Below are 21,044 nucleotides of genomic sequence, written 5' to 3' on the forward strand. Positions count from 1 at the left end.
AGGCCTAAATATATGCCAATGGACTGTTGCAGTGGTGGGTGACGTGAAGCCTCATTCTCTGCTATGACATGCAGACTGATTCTCTGCTGTCATGAAGCCAGATTGTCTGTTACGGGACCTCTCTGCTCTGCCTGTGTGCTAGGCCTAAATATATGCCAATGGACTGTTGCAGTGGTGGGTGACGTGAAGCCTCATTCTCTGCTATGACATGCAGACTGATTCTCTGCTGACATGAAGCCAGATTGTCTGTTACGGGACCTCTCTGCTCTGCCTGTGTGCTAGGCCTAAATATATGCCAATGGACTGTTGCAGTGGTGGGTGACGTGAAGCCTCATTCTCTGCTATGACATGCAGACTGATTCTCTGCTGTCATGAAGCCAGATTGTCTGTTACGGGACCTCTCTGCTCTGCCTGTGTGCTAGGCCTAAATATATGCCAATGGACTGTTGCAGTGGTGGGTGACGTGAAGCCTCATTCTCTGCTATGACATGCAGACTGATTCTCTGCTGACATGAAGCCAGATTGTCTGTTACGGGACCTCTCTGCTCTGCCTGTGTGCTAGGCCTAAATATATGCCAATGGACTGTTGCAGTGGTGGGTGACGTGAAGCCTCATTCTCTGCTATGACATGCAGACTGATTCTCTGCTGACATGAAGCCAGATCCTCTGTTACGGGAGCTCTCTCCTCTGCCTGGGTGCTGGGCCTAAATTTATGACAATTGACTGTTGCAGTGGTGGGTGACGTGAAGCCTGATTCTCTGCTATGATATGAAGACTGATTCTCTGCTGACATGAAGCCAGATTGTCTGTTACGGGACCTTTCTCCTCTGCCTGGGTTCTGGGCCTAAATTTATGAAAATTGACTCTTACAGTGGTGGGTGACGTGAAGCCTGATTCTAGGCTATGATATGAAGACTGATTCTCTGCTGACATGAAGCCAGATTGTCTGTTACGGGACCTTTCTCCTCTGCCTGGGTTCTGGGCCTAAATTTATGAAAATTGACTCTTACAGTGGTGGGTGACGTGAAGCCTGATTCTCTGCTATGATATGAAGACTGATTCTCTGCTGACATGAAGCCAGATTCTCTGTTACGGGACCTCTCTCCTCTGCCTGGGTGCTGGGCCTAAATTTATGACAATGGACTGTTGCAGTGGTGGCTGACGTGAAGCCTGATTCTCTGCTATGACATGCAGACTGATTCTCTGCTGTCATGAAGCCAGATTGTCTGTTACGGGACCTCTCTGCTCTGCCTGTGTGCTAGGCCTAAATATATGCCAATGGACTGTTGCAGTGGTGGCTGACGTGAAGCCTCATTCTCTGCTATGACATGCAGACTAATTCTCTGCTGACATGAAGCCAGATTGTCTGTTACGGGACCTCTCTCCTCTGCCTGGGTGCTGGGCCTAAATTTATGACAATGGACTGTTGCAGTGGTGGCTGACGTGAAGCCTGATTCTCTGCTATGACATGCAGACTAATTCTCTGCTGACATGAAGCCAGATTGTCTGTTACGGGACCTCTCTCCTCTGCCTGGGTGCTGGGCCTAAATATATGCCAATGGACTGTTGCAGTGGTGGCTGACGTGAAGCCTCATTCTCTGCTATGACATGCAGACTAATTCTCTGCTGTCATGAAGCCAGATTGTCTGTTACGGGACCTCTCTGCTCTGCCTGTGTGCTAGGCCTAAATATATGCCAATGGACTGTTGCAGTGGTGGGTGACGTGAAGCCTGATTCTCTGCTATGACATGCAGACTGATTCTCTGCTGACATGAAGCCAGATTGTCTGTTACGGGACCTCTCTGCTCTGCCTGTGTGCTAGGCCTAAATATATGCCAATGGACTGTTGCAGTGGTGGGTGACGTGAAGCCTCATTCTCTGCTATGACATGCAGACTGATTCTCTGCTGACATGAAGCCAGATTCTCTGTTACGGGACCTCTCTCCTCTGCCTGTGTGTGTGCTGGGCCTAAATATATGCCAATGGACTGTTGCAGTGGTGGCTGACGTGAAGCCTCATTCTCTGCTATGACATGCAGACTAATTCTCTGCTGACATGAAGACAGATTCTCTGTTACGGGACCTCCCTCCTCTGCCTGGGTGCTGGGCCTAAATATATGCCAATGGACTGTTGCAGTGGTGGCTGACGTGAAGCCTCATTCTCTGCTATGACATGCAGACTGATTCTCTGCTGACATGAAGCCAGATTCTCTGTTACGGGACCTCTCTCCTCTGCCTGTGTGTGTGCTGGGCCTAAATATATGCCAATGGACTGTTGCAGTGGTGGCTGACGTGAAGCCTCATTCTCTGCTATGACATGCAGACTGATTCTCTGCTGACATGAAGCCAGATTCTCTGTTACGGGACCTCTCTCCTCTGCCTGTGTGTGTGCTGGGCCTAAATATATGCCAATGGACTGTTGCAGTGGTGGCTGACGTGAAGCCTCATTCTCTGCTATGACATGCAGACTAATTCTCTGCTGACATGAAGCCAGATTCTCTGTTACGGGACCTCTCTCCTCTGCCTGTGTGTGTGCTGGGCCTAAATATATGCCAATGGACTGTTGCAGTGGTGGCTGACGTGAAGCCTCATTCTCTGCTATGACATGCAGACTAATTCTCTGCTGACATGAAGACAGATTCTCTGTTACGGGACCTCTCTCCTCTGCCTGGGTGCCGGGGCCTAAATATCTGAGAATGGACTGTTCCAGTGGTGGGTGACGGGAAGCCAGATTCTCTGCTATGGAACCTCTCTCCAATTGATTTTGGTTAATTTTTATTTATTTAATTTTTATTTTAATTCATTTCCCTATCCACATTTGTTTGCAGGGGATTTACCTACATGTTGCTGCCTTTTGCAGCCCTCTAGCTCTTTCCTGGGCTGTTTTACAGCCTTTTTAGTGCCGAAAAGTTCGGGTCCCCATTGACTTCAATGGGGTTCGGGTTCGGGACGAAGTTCGGATCGGGTTCGGATCCCGAACCCGAACATTTCCGGGATGTTCGGCCGAACTTCTCGAACCCGAACATCCAGGTGTTCGCTCAACTCTAATCCCTTATTAACCCCTCCAGCCCTATTTTTAACCCTCCAGCCCTATTTTTAATAGTAAGATAATAAGATAGTTTGCTTCAAGTATGTCAGATACACAATCAATATTATTATCAGGCCTTTCACCCAGGTCCTGAAGACAGAAGAGAAGACGGGCTGCTCGAACAAGTGGATTAAGGTGAGTTAAACTATTTTTTTAAACTAATTTTTAACCCCCTCTAGCCCCTCCTCCCCCGTGTGAAAGGGGCTTTAGATTCTATTGTACCCATACTGAGAGTGGGGGGGAGGGGGGGGGGAAACAGATGAATACAATAATATTGATTGTGTATCAGACATACTTGAGTATTATACCCCTTATTAACCCCTCCAGCCTATTTTTAACCCCTCCATCCCCTTCTCACCCATGTGAAAGGGGCCTTAGATCCTATTGTAGCCATACTGAGGGGGGGGGGGGTAGGAAACAGATGAATGCAATAATATTTATTGTGTATCTGACATACTTGAGTATTATACCCCTTATTAACCTCTCCAGCCCTATTTTTAATACCTCCAGCCCTATTTTAACCCCTCCAGCCCCTGCTCACCCATGTGAAAGGGGCCTTAGATCCTATTGTAGCCATACTGAGAGTGGGGGGTAGGAAAGTTATTAGAGAATGTCCCAATTTCAAGTAATGAGATAGTTTGCTTCAAGTATGTCAGATACACAATCAATATTATTGCATTCATCTGTTTTTTTATCCTTTCAGTGTATATTGGTTTGTATCTTGATGGAGTTTTCCATATTTATTTTTATTTATTTGTTTTTCTCTGAAGTAGTGGATACAGAGTGTATTTATTAGCTATGTTCCTATAGTGGCTGAATGTTAATACAGTATTTATATTATATATACATTTACATATAGTATAATTAGTGTAATATTGTATAATTATTTATTCCATGATCCATATGAGGTATGGTGATTTAGATATAGTGTATTGTACAGTATAATGGACATATATAGATATAGATAGATAGTAAGATAGATAACCTCTGTATAAAAAAATAATTATACAATATTACACTAATTATACTATATGTAAATTTATATATAATATAAATATATAAAATATATTTATATATAATAAATAACTATAGCAGCAACGCTGTATATATTGGTCTATTTTTGCCTGTAAACTTTTGGTGTATTTTAAAACTTACCCAGCGCTGGAGCTGTATTAATTAATTTATTTTTGTTTTTCATGTAACAATATTATTTGTTTTAATGGTGTCAGTGTTAACATCATAATTCATATTAGGTTTCCATTGCGCAATTGTGGAGAAAGAGATCCAACATTAAGAATAGCAAGAATAGGTGTGGGAATTGTCCTGGCAGAAGGGGGGGGGGGGGGGGGGGGGGGGCTGCCGTCAAGGAGGAAATGTTCAAAAGGCTTTGCTAAATACAAATGTATCCATACTGTACATGTTGTTTTTCGATACTGTAATAACATTCAGCCACTATAGGAACATAGCTAATAAATACACTCTGTATCCACTACATTATATATCTGTATACTGTTCACTGCTCCATTACATATCTGTATACAACACTCCGTTATATATCTGTACACACCGCTCTATTATATATCTGTATGCAGTAGACCGCACAAAATCCGGTACAATGTATCACCAGGTATTATCCAAATCTAATCCACTTGTATCACAGATCTAAAGACATAATGGAGCGGTGTATACAGATATATTATAGAGCTGCACAATTATCATATTGGATGATCAGGTGAAACATCCTCAAAACAGAGCACCTTGACCACACTAACAGACACGGGTGAGCCACGTTATATTTGTGTCTTTTTCTTGGCATATGCAAATATATAGTCTAATATTCTAGATGTACTGAATCATAATTGTGATTCAGTACATAAATATATGAATGTATAGTTAGTCCATTGTACAGTAGTTTATTATTATTTTTTTATTCTTAACCCCATGAGCCCTATTTTTAACCCTTCCAGCCCCTCCTCGCCAGTGTGAAAGGGGCCTTAGATCCTATTGTAGCCATACTGAGAGTGGGGGTAGGAAAGTTATTAGAGAATGTCACAATTTCAAGTAATAAGATAGTTTGCTTCCAGTCAGGCGCAGGCAGTGTAGTCAGCGATACTGAGGTATAATACTGCAATGTACGCCATTAGTCGATCCTTTTGTATGTACTTGCAACCTTAATGAAGGGCGGCATTAGCATATGAATCGCGATTTGCATGTAAATACCTTCAGTGTTTAGGGGATAAGAAAGTTATTAGAGAATGTCCCAATTTCAAGTAATAAGATAGTTTGCTTCAAGTATGTCAGATACACAATCAATATTATTGCATTCATCTGTTTTTTTTTTATCCTTCAAGTGTATATTGTTTTGTATCTTGATGGAGTTTTCCATATTTATTTTTATTTATTTGTTTTTCTCTGAAGTAGTGGATACAGTGTATTTATTAACTATGTTCCTATAGTGGCTGAATGTTAATACAGTATTTATATTATATGTAAATTTACATATAGTATAATTAGTGTAATATTGTATAATTATTTATTCCATGATCCATATGAGGTATGGTGATTTAGATATAATGTATTGTACAGTATAATGGACATATATAGATAACCTCTGTATTAAAAAAATAATTATACAATATTACACTAATTATACTATATGTAAATGTATATATATATATAATATAAATATATAAAATATATTTACATATAATAAATCAATATAGCAGCTAAAATAATGACCAGCAATAAAATATAGCAATGAATACAAAATAGCAATACAGTTAAAATAGTGATAGATAGTGATAGAGCATACACAAACAAATACATTAATATCCCATAAATATCATAGTTTATGTAGCAGAGTTAGATAGTGTTCCAATTCACAGAGGGGAATAAGACACTTCCATATTCTAATATAATTGTAGCAGCATAGAATAGGAGAATAGAGAATATATATATATATATATATATATATATATATATGTATCAAAGTTCACAGCAATTTGTTGCAGTATAGACAAGGTGTCAGTAGTTGGTAACTATCAATGTCAGCGCTTCAACCTTTTAATGGAATTTGCCATATAACAGAGACAGCAGGCAGTTAGTGAAGGCCCTACAGTATTTATAGGATATTAATTTATTTGTTTGTGTATGCTCCTGGATCTATCACTTATTTATATGTATTGCTATTTTTTATTGCTGGTCATTATTTTAGCTATTTTCCTGATTTTAGTTAATAAACACGTACTCCACCAGAAGCGCAGTGAAAGGGTCTCCAGCCAGAAAATAACCTGCACTTTCAGCCTGCAGACAATACCCCCCTTCCCCCAAACAGGGAGTTCCTTTTGTCTACGGGCTTTCAGTGAATGGGAGGGCAGGGCATCAGTGTGTAGAAAGATAGCGTGCGATCTCATTCACAGACTGCCTGTAGGGGGAGGGGGGATGGGGTGCAACCTTATTCAGAGCCTCAGTAAAGTTCATTTGATATACATTTGCTAATATAAGCTTAAGTCCCCAGAAGTTTTTTTGTTATATTTATATCCAGTGCAGCAGTATATTGTGTATATACATAGTTCCACTACCAATCGCAATGCATGACTGCATAGAAATGTAAATACTGATATTATTGATAACTAGCAATGCATTTTTTTTACAAATATAAAAATATATTACAAGTTATAATATAATATAAATAATTATAATATATATTTATATACACGCACATATACATGTATATACATTATTCATTTTTATTCATAAAGTAACACCATATGCAGTAATATATATTTGTACTGTATGTATTTTTATTTATTTAATTAGGGATTAGGCTATCTTTCTATGCAAATTTTTGTCTCACTCTGCCGATTTGGCTGCGTGCAGAGCAGTAGTTATGATAGCGATATTATGTCCAAGCTCTCCCCCCCTCCACCCTGGTGTAACAATCTGAATATACAACTGGGACATAATATCGCAATCATAACTACTGCTCTGCACACAGCCGAATCGGCAGAGTGAGACGTGAAGCCGGACACTGCGCTGCAGTATGTGCCGGTAGTATATAAGTCTTTGTCTTTGCTGTGGATAGTAGGGTTAGGAGGGGGAGGTGACTTGGATTGACAGCCTGGGGAAGCAGCCCTATGCTGGATGAAGGAGTGTGAGAGCGGAGGAATGTAATTACCTAGTTGAAATCGCCATGCGATTACTTCGAGTTATATTAATCGCATGGCGATTTCAACTTGGACCTGTTTTACTATGGTTGGCTTCAATGGCTTGGTAGAATTAGCGAATATGACGAATATATTTGTTATATTCCACAAAACAAAGATAACGAATGTATTCATCATATTCCACAAAACGAAGATAACGAAGTATTCTGTATCTTCGTTTTAGCTACCTATTCATCAACTTCGCTAATTCTAGCAATCATATAGGAAAGTTTACTATAGAGACAGCTAAGTTTAATTCGCTATGCGATTATACGACTGCTTTTTGTTAAAAAAAAAATGGAATAATTATAATACCTGATAATTATTATAATTATTCTATTTATAAAAAAAAAGCAAAGTAATATAATCGCATAGCGAATTAAACTTAGCTGTCTCTATAGTAAACTTTCTTATATGATTGCTAGAATTAGCGAAGTTGATGAATAGGTGGCTAAAACGAAGATGGAGAATATTTCGTTATCTTAGTTTTGTGGAATATGACGAATACATTCGCCATATTCGTTTTGTGGAATATAACGAATATATTCGGCATATTCGCTAATTCTACCAAGCCAACCATAGTAAACCAGGTCCAAGTTGAAATCGCAATTCGATTAATTCAAGTAATAATAATCGAATTTCGATTTTAACTTAGCACTGCTATATTCCATATTAGGCTAGAATTAACGAATATGGAATATAGCAGTGCTAAGTTAAAATCAAAATTCGATTATTATAACTTGAAATAATCGCATTGCTATTTCAATAGGAGAGTAGCCTTTAAGTTAAAATCGAAATTCGATTATTATAACTTGAAATAATCGAATTGCGATTTCAACGTAATTCTCAAATCCGACAGTACATTCTAGTATATGGAGACGTTCCCATGGTGATGGGGACGCTCCATGAGCACGCAAGTCGGCAGAAGCGGCAACGGGCACTGACTGGAGCAGCCAGGAAGCCAGGAATCCAGAGGACAGGTAAGAACAACTTTAGGGAAGAGGGAAAGAAAAAAATATAAAAAAAAAATGAATATTCGAAATTTCGAATTTATATCACTATATTCGAAATATTCGCGAATTATCGAAGTGCCGATATTCGCGAAAAAAATTCGATATTCGAATATTCGCGCTCAACACTAATAATATGCTTTCTAACATAGAAAGTATATTATGGTGCATTTGTATGCTTCCAGAAAATAATGATTGAGGGCTGCGATCTATCATTTTCCACAAAATAGTGATTAAGGTTTTCCATATACCTGCATCCACAAAATTTCTTCTTGAGGGTGCTATACCAGCTTCAACTAACAACTGATTGAGGAAAAAAACGAAGAAACTTAAGCTCATAAACGTCCAATGGTGAAAAAATAATATACTTTATTAATTACTCAAGCAGTGAATGATAAAATGCCATAAAACAGGGGGAGTAGGGATCCCAGCTTTACAGTGTCGACAAATAAAGTCACAGCCATAATTAAACATTGATGCAATTAGTATTAATTCAAATATAAAACATGGCAATTACTGAAGTAATGTAAATATAGTGGGTAATGATCAGAAGGGAATCCACACACAAACAACCCGCAACCGAGGTGGTGGTGTGAGCCTGCTGGACCTATGTCCCACCTATGTAGCAGTAAGCCAGAGGAGAGAATGTGAATGAAAAGACTCACCAAGAGTAATAGCGACCTGGATATCTGGGATGGCAGTAGTACATAGGTGGGACATAGGTCCAGCAGGCTCACACCACCGTCTCGGTTGCGGGTTGCTTGTGTGTGGATTCCCTTCTGGTCATTACCCACCATATTTACATTACTTCAGTAATTGCCATGTTTCATATTTGGACTCATACCAATTGCATCAATGTTTAATTATGGCTGTGACTTTCTTTGTCGACACTGTAAAGCACTGTCGACACTGTTTCTTAGTTTTTTCCTTGTATTTATAAGCTTGTCCAGTTATATTGGAATATTGGGAAGTCCATTTTCTATATAAGCCGCACCACTGTGTGCATATGTAATTAGCCATTGACACCCATGGTTGTGTTTTGTTTTTTAACAACTGATTGAGGCCTGCCATATATCAGCTTCCACAAAATAGTGATAGAGGCTTTCCATATACCTGCGTCCAAAAAATGACTGCTTGAGGGTGATATACCAGCTTCAACTAACAACTAATTGAGGCCTTCCATATACAGTGGTCCCTCAAGATACAATATTAATTGGTTCCAGGATGACCATTGTATGTTGAAACAATTATAAGTTGAGTAATCTGTTCCAAAGCCCCAAAATGTCATGTAAGATAAGAGAAAATGAAGATTTAAGAAAAATAAGCAGATAACTTGTACAGATAAAACAAGTCCTTACATATAACAGTCAGAAATAACTGCTAACTAAGAAATAATACAGTTATTGTACCAGAGAAGTGGCCTTGATTGGTTGGATCTGAGTCTGAGACATTATATGTTGAGTCTGGTTTCAACTTAGAAATGACCATTGTATGTTGAAAATATTTTATCCTGAGGCCATTGTATCTTGAGGAATAACTGTATCAACTTCCACAAAATAGTGATAGAGGTTTTCCATATACATGTGTCCACAAAATTACTGTTTGAGGGTTATATACCTGCTTCAACTAACAAATGAGTGAGTCCTTCCATATATCAGCTTCCACAAAATAGTGATAGAGGTTTTCCATATACCTACAGTACGTCCACAAAATACAGATTGCAGGTTTTTATATACCTGCTTCAACTAACAACTGATTGAGGCCTTCCATATATCAGCTTCCACAAAATAGTAATAGAGGTTTTCCATATATCTGCATCCACAAAAATACTGCTTGAGGGGGATATACCAGCTTCAACTAACAACTGATTGAGGCCTGCCATATATCAGCTTCCACAAAATAGTAATAGAGGTTTTCCATATACCTGCATCCACAAAATTACTGCTTGAGGGTCATATACCTGCTTCAAATAACAACAGATTGAGGCCTGCCATATATCAGCCTTCACAAAATAGTGTTAGAGGTTTTCCATATACCTGCGTCCACAAAATGCAGATTGCGGGTTTTGATATACCTGCTTCAACTTACAACTGATTGAGGCCTGTCATATACAGTCCTCATCCAAAAGTTTAAGACCACTTGAAAAATGGCAAAAAATCATATTTAGCATGGCTGGATCTTAACAAGGTTCCAAGTAGAGCGTCAACATTTTGAGCATTTAATTTAATGAAAACCAGGGGCGTAACTAGAAGTGACTGGGCCCCACAGCAAATATTTGTAAGGGCCCCCCCCAGCGCGCTTCGCATCTCCCTCCTCCTGTGTAAACCCCACTCCTTTGGCACAGTGTAGAGGTATACTGTACATTGTGTGGCACAGTGTAGCGGTATACTGTACATTGTGTGGCACAGTCTAGCGGTATACTGTATATTGTGGGGCACAGTGTAGCGGTATACTGTATATTGTGGGGCACAGTGTAGCGGTATACTGTATATTGTGGGGCACAGTGTAGCGGTATACTGTATATTGTGGGGCACAGTGTAGCGGTATACTGTATATTGTGGGGCACAGTGTAGCGGTATACTGTATATTGTGGGGCACAGTGTAGCGGTATACTGTATATTGTGGGGCACAGTGTAGCGGTATACTGTATATTGTGGGGCACAGTGTAGCGGTATACTGTATATTGTGTGGCACAGTGTAGAGGTATACTGTACATTGTGTGGCACAGTGTAGCGGTATACTGTACATTGTGTGGCACAGTCTAGCGGTATACTGTATATTGTGGGGCACAGTGTAGCGGTATACTGTATATTGTGGGGCACAGTGTAGCGGTATACTGTATATTGTGGGGCACAGTGTAGCGGTATACTGTATATTGTGGGGCACAGTGTAGCGGTATACTGTATATTGTGTGGCACAGTGTAGAGGTATACTGTACATTGTGTGGCACAGTGTAGCGGTATACTGTATATTGTGGGGCACAGTGTAGAGGTATACTGTATATTGTGGGGCACAGTGTAGCAGTATACTGTACATTGTGTGGCACAGTGTAACGGTATACTGTACATTATGGGGCACGGTGTATGCTATGTGTGTATAACATAAACATATTTCATATGAACACTTACAGTTACTTGGCTTTGCCCTTGGGGATCTCGGACGCCACTTCCACACTTTGGCCGGGGGCTCGGTGGAGCTGATGTTGTGTTTTATCCTAATGAGAAAGATTTTATAATAAGGATTTGGAGAAGGGGCAGAGGGATAGCAGAGCAGGGAGAGGCCGGTGCTGCTACTAGGGGGTCATACCATGGGGGAGTAATAAAGCCCACCATAATGCCCCCCCAGTAGAAATAATTCTCCTTATAATGTGACAGTGCAAAAATACCCCCTTGTAATGCCCCCAGTTGAGCTAATGTCCCCATAGTGCCCCCATAATGTGCCAGTATAAAATACCCCTATATAGTGCCCCCAGTAAATTCCCCCATAGTGCTCCTCTCCCCCCTTCCTGCTAGTGCCCCCCATAATGTACCAGTATAAAATGCCCCATATATAGTGCCCCGGTAGATGCCCCTCAGTGTCCGCCCTCTGATAGGCTGCCGGCCTAGTGTCCCCCATAATGCCCCCTAATAATGTGCCAGTAAGTGTCCCCATAGATGCCCCCCCATCATGTGCCAGTATCAAGTGCCTCTCCCCCCCCACATGTCCCAGTATCATAGTGCCATCTCCCCACATGTGCCAGTATCAAGTGCCTCTCTCCTTCCCACCCCCCATGTGCCAGTATCATAGTGCCAAACCCCCCCCATGTGCCAGTATCAATTGCCTCTCTCTTCCCCCCCATGTCCCATTATCATAGTGCCATCTCCCCCCCAAAAAGTGCCAGTATTAAGTGCCTCTCCCCCCCATGTGCCAGTATCATAGTGCCAACCCCCCCACACATGCCAGTATCAAGTGCCTCTCTCCTCCCCCCCATGTCCCAGTATCATAGTGCCAACTGCCATCTCCCCCCCCCCAAAAAAAAAGTGCCAATATCAAGTGCCTCTCTCCCTCCCCATGTGCCAGTATCAGGTTCCTCTCCCCCCCCCATGTGCCAGTATCAAGTGCCAACCCCCCCTCTCCCCTCCAGGTGCCAGTATCAGGTGCCTCTCCCCCCCCCCATGTCCCAGTATCATAGTGCCATCTCCCCTCCCCCACAAAAAAAATGCCAGTATCAAGTGCCTCTCTCCCTCCCCCCCACCCCATATGCCAGTATCAGGTGCCAACCCCTCTCCCCCCATGTGCCAGTATGAGGTGCCTCTTCCCCCCCATGTGCCAGTATCAGGTGCCAACCTCCCCTCCCCCCCAGGTGCCAGTATCAGGTGCCACTCTCCCCCCGATATGCCAGTATCAGGTGCCACTCTCCCTCCCCCCTATGCTAGTATCAGGTGCCACTCTCCCCCCCCCCTATGCCAGTATCAGGTGCCACTCTCCCCCCCCCCATATGCCAGTATCAGGTGCCACTCTCCCTCCCCCCCATGCCAGTATCAGGTGCCACTCTCCCTCCCCCCCATGCCAGTATCAGGTGCCAACCCCTCTCCCCCCCATGTGCCAGTATGAGGTGCCTCTTCCCCCCCATGTGCCAGTATCAGGTGCCAACCCCTCTCCCCCCATGTGCCAGTATCAGGTGCCTCTTCCCCCCCATGTGCCAGTATCAGGTGCCACTCTCCCTCCCCCCTATGCCAGTATCAGGTGCCACTCTCCCCCCCATGCCAGTATCAGGTGCCACTCTCCCCCCCCCCCATATGCCAGTATCAGGTGCCACTCTCCCTCCCCCCCATGCCAGTATCAGGTGCCACTCTCCCTCCCCCCATGCCAGTATCAGGTGCCAACCCCTCTCCCCCCCATGTGCCAGTATCAGGTGCCTCTTCCCCCCCATGTGCCAGTATCAGGTGCCAACCCCCCTCCCCCCCAGGTGCCAGTATCAAGTGCCAACCCCCCTCCCCCCATGTGCCAGTATCAGGTGCCACTGCCAGTATCAGGTGCCATTCTCCCCCCCCATATGCCAGTATCAGGTGCCACTCTCCCTCCCCCATGCCAGTATCAGGTGCCACTCCCCTCCCCCCCTATGCCAGTATCAGGTGCCAACCCCTCCCCCCCATGTGCCAGTATCAGGTGCCTCTTCCCCCCCATTTGCCAGTATCAGGCCCCAACCCCCCTCCCGCCCCAGATGCCAGTATCAGGTGCCAACCCCCCTCCCCCCATGTGCCAGTATCAGGTGCCACTGCCAGTATCAGGTGCCTCCCGCTCCCCCATGGCAGTAACAGTCGGGTATTAAAAAAATTTAAAATAAACACTTCTACTTACCTCCATGTCAGCGATGCGATGCAGCCTCTTCCTGTGTCCCGCCTTGTATGTCCATATATGGAGTCAAGGCTTGTATTTCAGAAAAAGCTTCTGCTGGGATTCAAACACACGACCTTCTGCTTCAGAGGCAAAGCAGCTAACCACTAGACCAGACCAGCTGCCTTGCTCCTCACTGAATAAAATATGAGACTTCTACTGTTATAGCTGGCTCACATCTATACACATGACAGCTGCTCATATATAGAGATATAGCAGAGCTGAATGTGCTGAGACAGCCGTCATATACAGATATAGCAGTATCTCAGATATATCTCTATATGACAGCTGTTCCAGCACACTCAGCACTGCTATATCTCTATATGATAGCTGCCCCAGCAAACCCAGCTCTGCTACATCTATGCATATGACAGCTGCTCAAACACACCCAGCACTGCTATATCTCTATATGACAGCTGTCCCAGCACACTCAGCTCTGCTATATCTCTATATATGACAGCTGCTCCAGCACACCCAGCTCTGCTACATCTATATATCTCTAAGTATTGCTATACAGTAGATAGATATATAGAGATATAGCAGAGCTGAGTGTGCTGGGGCAGCTGTCATGTGTATAGATGTTGCAGAGCTGGCTGTGTTTCGGCAGCTGTCATGTGTATAGATGTAGTAGAGCTGGGTTTGCTGGGGCAGTTGTCATATATAGAGATATAGTTGAGCTGAGTGTGCTGGTGCAGCTGTCATGTGTATAGATGTAGCAGAGCTGGCTGTGTTTCGGCAGCTGTCATGTGTATAGATGTAGTAGAGCTGGGTTTGCTGGGGCAGCTGTCATATATAGAGATATAGCAGAGCTGATTGTGCTGGGACAGCTGTCAGATAGAGATATAGCAGTGCTGGGTGTGTTGGGGGCAGCTGTCATGTGTATAGATGTAGCAGAGCTGACTGTGTTTTGGCAGCTGTCATGTGTATAGATGTAGTAGAGCTGGGTTTGCTGGGGCAGCTGTCATATATAGAGATATAGCAGAGCTGAGTGTGTTGGGGGCAGCTGTCATGTGTATAGATGTAGCAGAGCTGGCTGTGTTTCGGTAGCTGTCATGTGTATAGATGTAGTAGAGCTGGGTTTGCTGGGGCAGCTGTCATATATAGAGATATAGCAGAGCTGATTGTGCTGGGACAGCTGTCATATAGAGATATAGCAGTGCTGGGTGTGTTGGGGGCAGCTGTCATGTGTATAGATGTAGCAGAGCTGACTGTGTTTTGGCAGCTGTCATGTGTATAGATGTAGTAGAGCTGGGTTTGCTGGGGCAGCTGTCATATATAGAGATATAGCAGAGCTGAGTGTGTTGGGGGCAGCTGTCATGTGTATAGATGTAGCATAGCTGGCTGTGTTTCGGTAGCTGTCATGTGTATAGATGTAGTAGAACTGGGTTTGCTGGGGCAGCTGTCATATATAGAGATATAGCAGAGCTGAGTGTGCAGGGACAGCTGTCATATAGAGATATAGCAGTGCTAGGTGTGTTTGGGCAGCTGTCATGTGTATAGATGTACAATTAGCCAGCTATAACAGTAGAAGTCTCATATTTTTTCAACGAGTTGCAATGCATCCTTTATGGCTGTGAGGGTAAATGCTTTGCCACTGATACACTGCTAGATTGGAGGTTGTGGGTTCGAATCACAGACCAGGAGACTTTAGCAGACAGTAAGATTAGATCACACTAGCGCTGCTGTGAAGGGGCCCTGAACACGATATTTAACTAACTTGAAAATAAAACTGACACACACGCTGCCGGGGCGCCGGGCCCCGAAGCAGCTGCTTCCCCGGTAGTTACGCCACTGATGAAAACAACGAATAAACTGAAACAGGCTGTTTTTCAGCTGATCAAAAGTTTAGGACCACATGCCTTTAAAAGGCCAAATCTGTGTAAAGATGTGGATTCATTGTCATTTTCTGTCAGGTAGTCACACGTTGTGATGGCAAAGGCAAAAAAACTCTCCCTTTTTAAACGTGGTTGGATTGTTGAACTGCATAAGCAGGGTCTCTCACAGAGCGCCATTGCTGCTGAGGTGGGACGCAGTAAGACAGTCATTTGGAATTTCTTAAATTCTTAAATGATCCTAAGGGTTATGGAACAAAAAAGTCAAGTGGAAGACTCCAAAAAATTTCATCAGCACTGAGGCGTAGGATCCAGTTGGCTGTCCGTCAAGACACTGGATGATCCTCGACCCCAATTAAGGCCCTTACTGGTGCTGACTGCAGTCCCATAACCATCAGACGGCATCTGAGACTGAAGGGCTTCAAAAACAATAAACGTCTTCAAAGACCTCGTCTCCTTGAACGCCACAGAACTTCTCTTTTGGACTTTGCAAGAGAGCACCAAACATGGGACATTCAAAGGTGGAAGAAAGTTTTATTCTCTGATGAGAAAAAATTTAACCTTGATGGTCCTGATGGTTTCCAACGTTACTGGCATGACAAGCAGATCCCACCTGAGATGTTTTCTACGCGCCACAGTAGAGGGGGCGCCATAATGGTCTGGGGTGCTTTTTTCTTCAGTGGAACAATGGAGCTTTAGGAAGTGCAGGGGCGTCAAACGGCCACTGGCTATGTCCAGATGTTGCAGATAACATTCCTCATGACTGAGGGCCCTTGTCTGTGTGGTAACAACTTGGTTTTTCAACAGGACAACGCTACAGTACACAATGCCCGCAGGTCAAGGGACTTCTTCCAGGAAAATAACATCACTCTTTTGGCCCCGGTGCGTGTTCTCCTGATCTAAATCCAATTGAGAACCTTTGGGGATGGATGGCAAGGGAAGTTTACAAAAATGGACAACAGTTCCAGACAGTAGATGGCCTTTGTGTGGCCGTCCTCACCACTTGGAGAAATGTTCCCACTCACCTCATGGAAACGCTTGCATCAAGCATGCCGAAACAGATTTTTGAAGTGATAAACAATAACGGCAGAGCTACTCATTACTGAGTTCATGTTTGGAAGTTGGATTTCTGTTTTGGGGGGGTTTAGTATTTTTTTTTAAGGTGTGGTCCTAAACTTTTGATCAGCTGAAAAACAGCCTGTTTCAGCTTATTTGTTGTTTTCATTAAATTTAATGCTCAAAAAATGTTTTGCCTCACTCACATTTCTTCTTGTTGCATGTTGAAGCTCTACTTGGAACCTTGTTAAGATCCAGCCATGCTAAATATGTTTTTTTTTTTGCCATTTTTCAAGTGGTCTTAAACTTTTGATCAGGACTGTATCAGGTTCCACAATATAGTGATAGAGGTTTTCCATATACCTGCATCCACAAAATGACTGCTTGAGGGTGATATACCAGCTTCAACTAAAACTGATTGAGGCCTGCCATATATCAGCTTTCACAAATACTGAAATTCTCTAGGGACTTTGGCACAGAGTCATTTTGAAAATGACAGGCACTCACCTAGGGACAACCGCCTTAAGAAGGCACCTGGCCTACCATCACTGAGCCCAGTGGGAGCAACACCATCAGAACCCACAAAGATACACCCTTGGTGCTCTACGTTCTGCCTCTTCTCCTTCCCCTCCTCCTCTCTCCTCCCATTTGTCCTTCACTCCACCTTCCACCGTGCCATCGTCGCATTCATCTGGCAAAGGCAGGCTTCCGTGGCCCAAATGTTCGCGTGTAAAAAGCTGATTACGCAGTATAACCCTCTTGCCCAACGGCTGACCGCCGGTTTGTCGGAACTGCTAGTCCGCCAACTACTGCCATATTGGTGGACTCTGAGATCTTTAGAAAATTTGTGGCCATTGGCACACCGCAATAGAAGATCCCCGGAAGGAAATATTTCTCCCAGAAGGGCATCCCTGAACTATATGGCCACGTTCAGCAGCAAGTTAATATATCTCTGGCACACAGTGTCAGTTCAAGATACATCAGACCACAGACAACTGGTCTAGCAAACACGAGCAGGGAAGATACATAACTTTTACTGCCCACTGGGTAACCCTTCTGACGGCCATCAAGCATGTAACAGTGGCACCTGTTTGGATTTGGTGTTACTGCCACGGATTGCATGCAGACCTCCCTCTTTGTCTCCTCCTCCTACTCCATCCTCCGTTTCCTCCTCGACGGACTCCTCCTTTTCCACTGCTACCTCCTCTTCTGCTGAACCCCCCAAGCTCCCCAGAACCTATTCGACGTGTCAAGTGAGACGTTGCCACGCTGTGCTGCGGCTGTTGTGCCTGGAAGATAAGAGCCACAACGGTCCTGCACTGCTTTCAGCTCTGTGGTCACAGGCCGATCAGTGGCTAACCCCGCTCAATTTGACAGTTTGTAAAGTGGTGTGCGACATTGGTGCCAATCTGCTGAGAACTCTGAAACAGAGCAAAATTACACACGTGCCGTGCACAGCACATGTCCTCAACTTAGTTGTACAGCGATTCGTTGCCAATTACCCCGGGGTCCAGGACGTCTTGCGAAAATCTCTGGTCATTTTAGAAGATATTAGACGACCATGGCTTACCTTGCTGACGTTCAGTGGCGACACCACTTGCCCTTCAGACGTCCGAACTGTGACTGCCCAACGTGCTGTAACTCCACCTTGTATATGCTTGATAGGCTGCTCCAGCAGAAACGCACCGTTAACGACTACATGAACGAACTCTGCGGCAGGACAGGTTCTGGGGAGCTTGGTTTCTTTTTAACGCGCCAGTGGCTGCTCATGTGCGATGCATGCAGACTTCTCCTAGGCGCCATAAATTGCATCATACTTTACGCCTTCTTTCTGGAGCATGCATTGCATCGTGTCATTTATCAAGCCGTCGAGGAGCAGGAGCTGGAAGATAAGGAAGTCGCAATGCTGAATTAATTCCCAGGGGGGCTAATACATCTGAGACAAGTCAGCTGGAGTCTGAAGAGGAGTCAGAGGAGGATGGTGGCTGGGGGAAGGAGGAGGAGGAGCAAGAAGAGCAGGCTTTAAACTATTCTGTGATCCCTGGTGTTGTCCTTGGCTGGGGGGAGGAGACCGAGGACGACATTCTCCTAGGGGATGAGCAGGATCCAGGGCGCTCCACTGCTTCCAATTGAGTGAAAATGGGGGCCTTCATGCTCCAGTGTTTGAAAAGGGACCCCCGATATAAAAAGCATAAAGGTCAAGGACCTGTACTGGGTGGCAACATACTTAGACCCTGGTACAAACACAAAATGGCCAACATGTTACCAGCATCACAGAGGGCTGTCAGAATGCAGGATTTCCAGGCTTTGCTGCGAGAGTTGCTGCATTCTGCTGTTGTGGTCACTGGCAGAGGAATTTCCACCCACAGCACAACAGGTGTGAGTACTAATCCTACCTCGCCTGCAAGAAGAGGGCGGTTTAAAGATGTGTTGGTCAATTCGGATATGAGATTATTCTTTCAGCCAATCCATCGACAGCCACCCTCCTGATCCAGCCTCAGGGAATGCCTAGACCGACAGGTGTCCGACTACATCAGGTTAACGGCCGATGTGGACGGACGATCTGAGAAGCGAGGAACCCCTTGACTACTAGGTGTGCAGGCTTGACCTGTGGCCAGAGCTGGCACAATTTGGCATGGAACTTTTGGCTTGTCCCTCGTCGAGTGTCCTGTCCGAAAAGATGTTCAGCGCAGCAGGGGGTATCGTGACCGATAATCGCACTAGCCTAGCTCATGACAGTGTGGACTACCTCACATGTTTAAAAATGAATGAGACATGGATCTCGGAGGAATTCAACACCTGTGATGACCACGTGTAATTGAATTTCCTCATGCCAGCCCACACATATCCGCCATCACCCAGAACAAAGAATGGTCCTTGCCTTATGTATATACAGCGGCATAAAATGCCCAATTAGTTCTTTGCTGTCAGGTGAATGCCTATTGCCTAATTTCTGGGGCCTGTACTGGCCGATAGTTACATATTTATCCTGTGACCGCCTAATGTACCTCCAGCCACAGAATCCAAAGTTCTTTGCTGTCAGGTGAATGCCTATTGCCTACTTTTTGGGGCCTATACTGACCGACAGTTACATATTTATCCTGTGACCACCTAATGTACCTCCAGCCTCAGAATCCGAAGTTATTTTCTGTCGGGTGAATGCCTATTGCCTAATTTTTGGGGCCTGTACTGGCCAACAGTTACATTTTTTTATCTCTAGCCACATAATCACATCCCTGTCTCACTCCTCTGCCTCTCATTGTGGTGGTGTACGAACCGCATTCACCATAAGGATCTTTTAATGTCACAGGGTTATGTGACTGTGCCCGCTTATGCCCTGCATTGTGCCCTACCACACCCTGTCCCTAGTCATTCCCTGTACTGTGCCCTCTAATACCCTTTTATCCGGTCATGGTATAGCGGTGTTATCCGGTCACTGTACAGAGGTGTTATCCGCTCAATGTATAGTGGTGGTATCCAATTACTGGATGGCCATAAGTGTATCCTTTTCCCTGTCCATGCCATCCTTTTTTAGACCTGGCATGAGCAGGAAAAATATGCAGATTGCGGTGCTAAGGACTTCTAACATAGAAGTATTTCTAAATGACGACCTAATTATATTATTATTCGGGGGTAGGGCTAATATCGTTATATTATATAGATTCTAGTGTATTATACTGTGCCCTGTATTTCTCAGTAGAAAATGATCCTTGGGAAACACAGTCCACATCCATGACCACCAGGACCAGGTAGTGCTCTGTCAGTACATGGCGGCCTCCCCTGTCGGCCACACTGCTCCACTGTGTACTGGTGCCTATTCTGATACTAGGGCTGGGTTCACATCCTATTCTTGCCATCCATTTAATGCATACCAAAACAGATGCCTCAGACTGATGCCGTACAGTGGCGTCCGTTCACCATACAGTTCCATGGTAGAAAAAAAAATTATGTTAACGTATGCATTTTTTTAATGGATTCTGCAGGATACAAAAATGTGGAGTGCTGCACATTTGTATACATCAAACCGATAGGAAATACAATTTTTCTAGGCTCCAGCAGGGCACATTTTTGAGAGTTTCCCTTTATGACGTAGAAAAATGGCCCCTGATTAAAATACCTTTTGTTTGTGGGAATTTTTGCCAATGATCCCCCTCTGGTATATTACTGTCCATGTTGTGGGACTATTTGTGTACTTATAGTAAGTGTTTGCTGGCTGCAAATATGACCTGAAGGTTTTTCAGGTTCGGCTGCCTTTAAAGTGAATGCGGCCCGCCGCGAATGCTTAGTTCGCGAATCGTACCGGCCGATGTTCGTCCATCACTAATGAGAAAATCACCATTGCTGCTTCTACTTAAATGCCCTACTTTCATGATATAATATCACTGTAGCGTGAACGTCCAGAAATTTCACCCGAAAGCTAAATATCCCTAACTTTTTGTGAGTAGTGTATTTTCGGTGACACATTTCCGTTAAAATAA

The sequence above is a fragment of the Bufo gargarizans genome, unplaced genomic scaffold (genome assembly GCF_014858855.1).
Source record: "Bufo gargarizans isolate SCDJY-AF-19 unplaced genomic scaffold, ASM1485885v1 original_scaffold_1799_pilon, whole genome shotgun sequence".
In the NCBI taxonomy this organism is placed as follows: domain Eukaryota; kingdom Metazoa; phylum Chordata; class Amphibia; order Anura; family Bufonidae; genus Bufo; species Bufo gargarizans.